General features: G+C 41.8%; 1 pseudogene; it reads right to left on the bottom strand.

The window, feature by feature from the left end:
• Positions 1 to 5496: 5496 nt before the first annotated feature.
• The window catches only part of LOC105992644, a 169504-nt pseudogene continuing 166341 nt past the window's right edge, over positions 5497 to 8659 (bottom strand).

Genomic DNA, 8659 nt, shown 5'->3' with positions numbered 1-8659 from the left:
CCAGTCCTGGGGCTTGAACTCAGGGCCTGTGCACTGCCCCTGAGCTTCTTTTGCTCAAGGCTAGCACTCTACCACTTGAGCCACAGGGCCACTTCTGGCTTTTTCTGTTTATGTGGTACTGAGGAATCGAACTCAGGGCTTCATGCATGCAAGGCAAGTACTCTTTCACTAAAGTTATATTCCCAGCCACATCTGTACTTCTACAGATCAATTTGGGGATACTTATATTTTAATATTAAGTCTTATATTTATATCTTTAATTTCACAGCAGTGTTTTTCTTTTTCTTTTCTTGTTTCTTATGTTGTGTTGGTTGTGGGGCTTGAACTCTGGGCCTGGGCGCTGTCCCTCAGCTCTTCAGCTCAAGGCAAGTGCTCTACCACTGAGCTACAGTGCCACTTCCGGTTTTCTGGTGGTTAACTGGAGATAAAGAGTCTCATGGACTTTCTAGTCTGGGTTGGCTTTGAACTGTGATCGTCAGATCTCAGCCTCCTCAGTAGCTAGGATTATAGGTGTGAATCACGGGCACCTGGCTTCAGCAGTGTTTTTGATAGTGTCCAGTGCAGTGGACTTCCAGAACCTTTTTCAGTTTTATTTATTGATTGATCAATTATGCTGGTCTTGGGGCTTGAACTCAGGGCCTGGGCATTGTCCTTGGGCTTTTTTTTTTTTTTTTTTGTGCCAGTCCTGGGCTTGAACTCAGGGCCTGGGAACTGTCCCTGAGCCGCTTTTGCTGAAGGCTAGTACTCTACCACTTGAGCCACAGCGCCACTTCCGGCTTTTTTCTTTTTGCTTATGTGATGCTGAGGAATCGAACCCAGGGCCTCAGGCATGCAAGGCAAGCGCTCTACCACTGAGCCACCTTCCCAGCCCCTGTCCTTGGGCTTTTTGCTCATGGCTAGTGCTCTAGCCTTGATCCACAGCTCTAGTTCTGGCATTCTGGTAGTTAAATGAAGATAAGTCTCACAGACTTCTTGCCCAGGCTGGCTTTAAATTGCAATCCTCAGATGTTGGCCTCCTAAGTAGCTAAGATTATAGGCATGACCTGCCAGTGCCCATATATATTTTGCTGGTCCTAGGCCTTGAACTCGGCCTGGGTGCTGTCCCTGAGCTCCTTTTCCCCAAAGCTAGCACTCTGCCACTTGACCCACAGCAGCACTTGCAACTTTTTCTATAATTAATTGGAGAGAAGAGTCTCATGGACTTTGCTGCCAGCTTGTCTTTCAACCACAATCCTCAGATCTCAGCGTCCTTGAGTAGCTAGGATTACAAGTGTGAGCCAGCTCTGATATTTTCTATATCATCACTTACATCCTCCTTTTGTTGAGATATCATGCTCCCCTTCTTTAAACAGTTTTTAAAAGCTGTTTGAACAAAATTAAAACAAGTGATTTAAGTATTTGTTTAGCAACTATAATGTCTGTGCTTTCCCCCAAGATGAATCCACACTTTCTTGTTTCTTGTATTTCTGGGGGGTAGGTGATGGGCCAGGGAGAAAAGCTAAAATGCTACAAAAAGCTCTTGGGTTTTGTTTACTTTTTCCTTGCTGTGTTGACCAGGCTGTCTGGCCTTGAACTCCTGGGTTCAACATCAAGGCTTAGTACTGTATAATCATCTTCTTTCTTTTGTTTTATTAAGTACAGGACAAAGACAAAAAACAATCCCATAGGAGAAATTTTTATTTTTATCAAATTACAGAGTACCATAAGTAAGCATAAGGTCATAATTTGAATAGTGTAATATAACATGATATTTGGCAAATTATTCAATTACCAATGTGTATCACATATTTGAGTGCACACTGAAAAGATTATTTGGAGTAATTTGGCACGATAAATATTTTTGTACATTATTTCACTGCTCATCATGTATATATGTGGTATTTACTTATGTGTGTGTATGTGTATACACACATTCCTAAATTAAATATATTTATATAAAAAGCTAAAGATTGATGTATTAGGATTAATTTCTTTAAAAAGTCTATCATATTAAATTGCATCTGCATTCAAAGCAGAAGTGTAAAAAAACTGATCAACTTACACACTTGAATTTACAAAGTAACTGAAAATGAAATTAAAATTTCTCTTGAGCCAGGCGCTGGTGGCTCACGACTGTAATCCTAGCTACTCAGGAGGCTGTTCAAAGCCAGTTAGGGCAGGAAAGACCATGAGACTCTTATCTCCAATAAACCACTCAGAAAACTGGAAGTGGCACTGTGGCTCAAGTGGTAGAGCGCAGAAGAGCTGAGGGACAGCGTCCAGGCCCAGAGTTCAAGCCCCATGACTGACAAAAAAAAAAAAATTCTATTGAAATGTTATATTTCTGTTTAATTGACATTGAAGAGGCACTAGAAGACATTGGAAATCAACGTTTCAGGCTGCAGAAAGGCTAAAGATTCTAAGAGCGTTACCGTACCCTCTAAATTAAGACTGACCAGATTATAGTAGGAAAAGATGGCAGAAAACATTTTTTTCTTCATTAATGTGGAAATTCTCAGGAGGCAACCAGGACATTGTTCTCCCAGGCCTGGGTTTTGTGCTCTTCCATCAGTGGAAATCTGGCTTCTCAGGAAAAGTGCAACCCGTTTGCCTAATTATGACACTTGCTGCATAGTGGCCAGCCCGGATGCATTCAGTCAGAGGCTTGTCAGAGACCAGTTGAGAAAGAAAACCTAGAACACACACAAAGGAAGAGCATGAGTACTGGGTAACAGCAGTGGAATGTCACTGGGTCAGAACAGAATATGACTTAACTTCCTAGTACTTTCTTCAGCCATGGCAATAAACAAAAGTCCCCCCCGCCCCCCCGGGTTGGCGCAGTCTTGCTCCTCACAGAGTTCAAGGTGGGCCATGGACGACTTGCCAGCAAGGAAATCCAGCTGTTCTACTTATGCCTCACTCATGGCGCTTTCCTTTCACTTTGAGATAAAAAAGTTTTAAGAAATGCTGGTCAAATAGTGTATCTGGGGACCTCATGGCTGGTAGGTTATGCTCCCTTACTCTTGTGCTCTGGACTTCCTTCTTTCCTTCCTTCCTTTCTTCTTATTTATTTATTTATTTTTGGGTTTGGTTGTGGCCTGAACTCTGGGCCTGGGCGCTGTCCCTCAGCTCTTCAGCTCAAGGCTAGCGCTCCACCACTTGAGCCACAGTGCCACTTCCGGCTTTTTTCTTTTCTTTTTACTTATGTGGTGCTGAGGAATGGAACCAGGGCCTCATGCATGTCAAGGCAAGCACTCTACCACTGAGCCACTTTCCCAGCCCCTGGACTTTTTTTTTTTTTTTTGCAATTTATTTTTTTATTTTTTTATTGTGAAAATACTGTAGGGAGGGGTTACAATTACATGGGCAAGATAATGAGTACATTTCTTTTTTTAAAAAATTTTATGTCATCAAAATTAAGTACTTTTGAATTCCCAGCTACTCAGGAGTTGGAGATAGAACAATGAATGCTTGAAGCCAGCTGGAACAAAAGCAACACAATATTTATTTTATTTTATTTATTTTTTTTTTTTGCCAGTCCTGGGCTTGAACTCTAGGTCTGGGTGCTGTCCCTCAGCTCTTCAGCTCAAGGCAAGCACTCTACCACTTGAGCCACAGTGCCACTTCTGGCTTTTTCTGCTTATGTGGTGCTGAGGAATCGAACCCAGGGCCTCATACATGCAAGGCAAGCACTCTACCACTGAGCCACCTTTCCAGCTCCTACAATATTTATTTTAAAAAGAAGCCACCTGGGCTTCAGTAGCTCACTCCACCTAGCTACTAAGAAGGCTGAGATCTAAGGATCACAGTTCAAAGCCAGCTTGGGCAGGAAAGTCTGTAAAACTCTAAGCTCCAAAAAGCCAGAGTAGAGATATTTCTCAGATGGCAGAGTCCTAGACTTAGCACAAAAGCTCAGGGACAATGCCCTGGCCAAGTTCAAGCCTTAGGAACAAAACAAACAAAAATCAACAACCAAAACAAAAACAACAACAAAAAGAAGCCAGCATGGTGCACATAGGTGGTCCCAGACACATAGAAGGCAGAGATAGGATCAAAATCCAAGGCCAGTGTGGGCAATAGTTCAAGACTCTAACAAAAATTAAAAGCAAAATGGATGGGAAGTATGGCTGGAGTGGCAGGTATAAGGCTTTCAGTTGAATCCTCAGTACCATCGCCAAAAAGCCCCCCACTCTCCTCAAGAAAAATCCAAACCCCTTTTGCACCTCGGTAACATGAAATAATAAAAATGGGCAAAAGTGTTGACTATGTCAAAGAAGAGAAACAGATGCCAAGTGTGCATGTAATGCTCAACATTTTTATAGCTTTCCCCCTTCCTGCCCCCAAGCTGAGGACCAACTCAGGGCCTTGTACTTGGCAGGCAAGTGAGCTAAATCTCCAACCTCTCAAAATCTTTAGTTGTTAAAGAAATGAAAATTAAAATCACAATTAGATAGATCACTATATACTCATTAGAATGGCTAAAATTTTCAAAACAGACTCTGTGTTGTCACTCTCATACACTGATTGTGCAAAAGTAAAATAAAACCATTTTGGAAAACCCTAAAGCTATAAATATATAAAACACAGCTATGACATGGCCCAAGGTAAACTAAAGCATCTATTTACAGAAGACTTGAAAATGCAGATTCTCAGCAGCTCCAAAGAAGAAGCAAGCCAAACAGATGAGAAGGGGCAGGAAGGCCGGGATGCAGAAGGGCACAGGAGCAGTGGCTTTACAGACAAGCATGTGCATATGTCTAAATTTATCAACTGGTACACTTTAAATGGATGCAGTTGATTGTCCTCCAATTATACTTCAACAAAATTTACAAAAAGGAAAAAAGGAAAAACATGTTGTTACAAATAAGACAGGTCAAGAATAGAGAAATCTGGGCTGCTTTCCCCTTAGGGAAACTTGAGCTGCAATAGCAGGGCTCAAATACTGGGAAAAAAGCAGATAATGAGAAACTGTTCTGGAACTGGACTTTTGGGCCTTAGGCCTGGCCGCCAGGGCAGGAGGGAGGTTAATTGAGAAGCTGTGGTACAGTGACCTATAGAGAACATTACAAGAGATTTATGTCCTTCCTTTTCTACTATTCTCATCACACAGGCTTCCGAGTCAGAAGTAGGGAGCATTCTGCATTTGCTAGAACAAGTATACTCATTCAAAGAATAAAATTAATTTGGTTAGTAGAATAATGAATTTTGAGGACATTTACTTAGCTTGTGAAATAATTCTCTCAAGAGATTTAGGATTTAGTAAGGGTATTTTTTTAATCACTGACTTTTCAGGTAAGAGTCAAAGGTCAATAAGTAACTTTCTGCCAAACTGTAAGTGTAAGTACTCAGCCCACACAGTGAATGGAGCAGATGCCAAATTCAGAGCCAGATCAGCTTACAATGGAAACACGTCTATTAGAAGCCTTCTAAGCAACATCTGTTTCCCTTATTCCTCCTGCTAGCTAGCATCTCTGTGAGAAAAAGAAAGCTTATGTTTATGGAATGCTTTTGTGAAGCCTAAGTACCAGCATCCTCTTTAGAAGAGGAGAATCCCAATGAATGAGCCAAGCACTTAAGAGTCAGCTGCTTTGACAAGTGGAAAACCTGGACACTGGAAAACACTAAGACCTTTGCCCGGGAGCATATCTGCTTTTCAATAACCTATTTGGGAAAAAAAATCAACTCCAGTGGATTATGGATATAACAGCATCGATTATAAGCACTACCTTCAAAAAGTAGTTGATATGAATCTTAACAGTTGTATAAAGTTAAACACACACAGAATTTCTTCTTAAAGACTTGCTTGCAGAGGATCCTTTTATAATATGAATAAGCAAACATTGTCAAAGTGATTTTTATCTTCTAAAAGTCTATGTAAAGCCGGGCGCTGGTGGCTCACGCCTGTAATCCTAGCTACTGAGGAGGCTGAGATCTGAGGATCTCGGTTCAAAGCCATCCCGGGCAGGAGAGACTGTGAGACTCCTATCTCCAGTAAACCACCAGAAAACCGGAAGTGGCGCTGTAGCTCAAGTGGTAGAGCGCTCACCTTGAGCTGAAGAGCTGAGGGACAGCGCCCAAGCCCAGAGTTCAAGCCCCACGACCGACAAAAAAAAAAAAAAAAAGTCTATGTAACATAAAATATATTATTTTAAGAATTTAAAATGTACAATTCAGTGGCTGTCAGTACATTTATAATATTGTATATCTGTCAAAATGACCCCCACAGAAACTTCCAGGACTGGACATGGCTCAGTGGTGGAGTGCTTGAACTAGCATATGTTCCACTGTCTGCACTACTAATAAATATTAAAAACAAAAAACAAAACCACCTCTCATTAGGTGTGGTGGTGCATACCTGTAATAGTAGCACATGAGTGGGTGAAGAGGAGTGTGATTTTGAGGTCACCCTAGGCTACATAGCAAGACCCTGCCTCAGAACAGAGGACTTCCCATTCCTCTTTGCCTCAGATCCTAGTGATTGTTGCTTTTTTTTTTGCCAGTCCTGGGGCTTGAATTCAGGGCCTGGGCACTGTCCTTGAGCTTCTTTTGCTCAAGGCTAATACTCTACCATTTGGGCCACAGGCCATTTCTGGCTTTTTCTGTGTATGTGGTATTGAGGAACTGAAACCAGGGCTTCATGCCTGATAGGTAAGCACTCTACCACTAAGCATATTCCCAGCCCCTGTTATTTTTTTATTTTTAAATTTTTTTTTGTCATTTGTGGGGCTTAAACTCTGGGCCTAAGCACTATCCCTCAGCTCTTCAGCTCAACGTTTGTGCTCTACCACTTGAGCCATAGTGCCACTTCTGGTTTTCTTTTTTTTTTTTTTATTTGTCGGTCGTGGGGCTTGAACTCTGGGCCTGGGCGCTGTCCCTCAGCTCTTCAGCTCAAGGCAAGCGCTCTTCCACTTGAGCTACAGCGTCACTTCCGGTTTTCTGGTGGTTTATTGGAGATAGGAGTCTCTCGGTCTCTCCTGCCCAGGCTAGTTTTGAACCGAGATCCTCAGATCTCAGCCTCCTGAGTAGCTAGGATTACAGGCGTGAGCCACCAGCACCCGGCACACTTCTGGTTTTCTGGTGGTTAATTGGAGATGAGTCACAGAGATATTCCTGCATTGGCTGGCTTTGAACTGTGATCCTCAGATCTCAGCCTTCTGAGTAGCTAGGATTACAGGTGTGAGGTTAAGTTGCTTGTTTTTTGTTTTTGTTTTTTTTTTTGGAGGTGGGACTAAGTTTGAACTCAGGGCCTTGTGAAAGACCCTAGGTTTAATCTCTGTCAAACATGCCAATATACACAAGCTCCTTGTCACACTTCTAGTTATGTGTTGTTGTTGTTTTGTTGTTGTTGTTGTTGCTCTTTTTGTGCTTCTATTGGGGCTTAAACTGGGCTTCACCCATTTTTGCTTACCATCTACCACTTGAGCCATACCTCCACTTTCAGCTTCATGCTGGTCAGCCTCCACAGTATTAGGATTACAGGCATGAGCTATGAGGGCTCTATTCATGTGGCTCCATGCTCCTCAGACCTGAGCCTTTTGGGTAGGTAGGATTATAGGTATTGGTCCCTAGCTACTGGCAAGAGATTCTTTTTTAAATCAGTTATGAAAGACTTGTAATTCTTTACAGCCCTTGAGAATCCAAAATGCCCCAATTATTATTAATGGGAGGCCTTCAGGCTGGCTCCTGGTCTTAGAGCTGCCTTCATCTTATTTCTGAGCATGTTCTTCTTACTTTCTAGAACAATATACTGAGCTTAGAAGGCTTGTATATTGAAAACCTCCTAGCAACTCAGGAGGCTAAGATTTGAAAACAAGTTCAAAGCCAGCATGGGCAGAAAAGACCAATTAATCACCAAAAAGCTGAAAGTGGACCTGTGGCTCAAGTGCTGGGTACTAGTCTTGAGCAAAAGAACTCAGCACCCAGGCCCTGAGTTCAACCCCAGGAATAGCAACAAAAAGAAAAAAAAAGTAATTTGGTAACATATACAAAAAAGTAATAGAAAGCATACCAGTCTCTGTAACCCCTCTGTACAGTATTTTCACAATAAAAACAAAATTGATTTAAAAAAAAAAAGCATACCAGTCTCTAGTGAAGAAAATTGTAGGACTTAATGAAAGACATTACAAAACACTACACGGAGGGCTATACCAGGTTATAAGTTAAGACAACATAGGCAATGCAAATTTAGTTGCAGACTCAACGAAGTTTTAGGAAACTGACAAAAATTGACTTTTAAATTTATGTGCAAAGACAAAGGATAATTGCCAAGTACGCCTCCAGAAGATAAACCAGATAAAAGGGGCTTGTCTGTCTGTCCAGGGTCAAACATATGTATAAATCTATAGACGGAAATACAGGGTTTAATGGCATATATCAGATAAATAGTGCAAAGGAAAAGAATGAGCCCTAAAACAAACAAATGAAAATATAAAGATTCGAGGTACAACAGAGTTGCTGTTGCTTTTTAGAAAAGTAATGTTTGGGGTGGGAAGGTGGCTCAGTGGTAGAGTGCTTGCCTAGCATGCATGAGGCCCTGTGTTCAATTCCTCAATACCACATAAACAGAAAAAGTCAGAAGTGGCACTGTGGCTCAAATGGTAGAGTGCTAGCTTTGAGCAAAAGAAGCTTAGGGACAGTGCCCAGGCTCTGAGTTCAAGCCCAAGACTGGCAAAAACAAAAA

Source organism: Dipodomys ordii, unplaced genomic scaffold (assembly GCF_000151885.1).
Source record: "Dipodomys ordii isolate 6190 unplaced genomic scaffold, Dord_2.0 Scaffold86, whole genome shotgun sequence".
In the NCBI taxonomy this organism is placed as follows: Eukaryota; Metazoa; Chordata; class Mammalia; order Rodentia; family Heteromyidae; genus Dipodomys; species Dipodomys ordii.
Note: the sequence above shows the minus strand (reverse complement) of the source record. Positions and strands in the feature narration are given on the sequence as shown.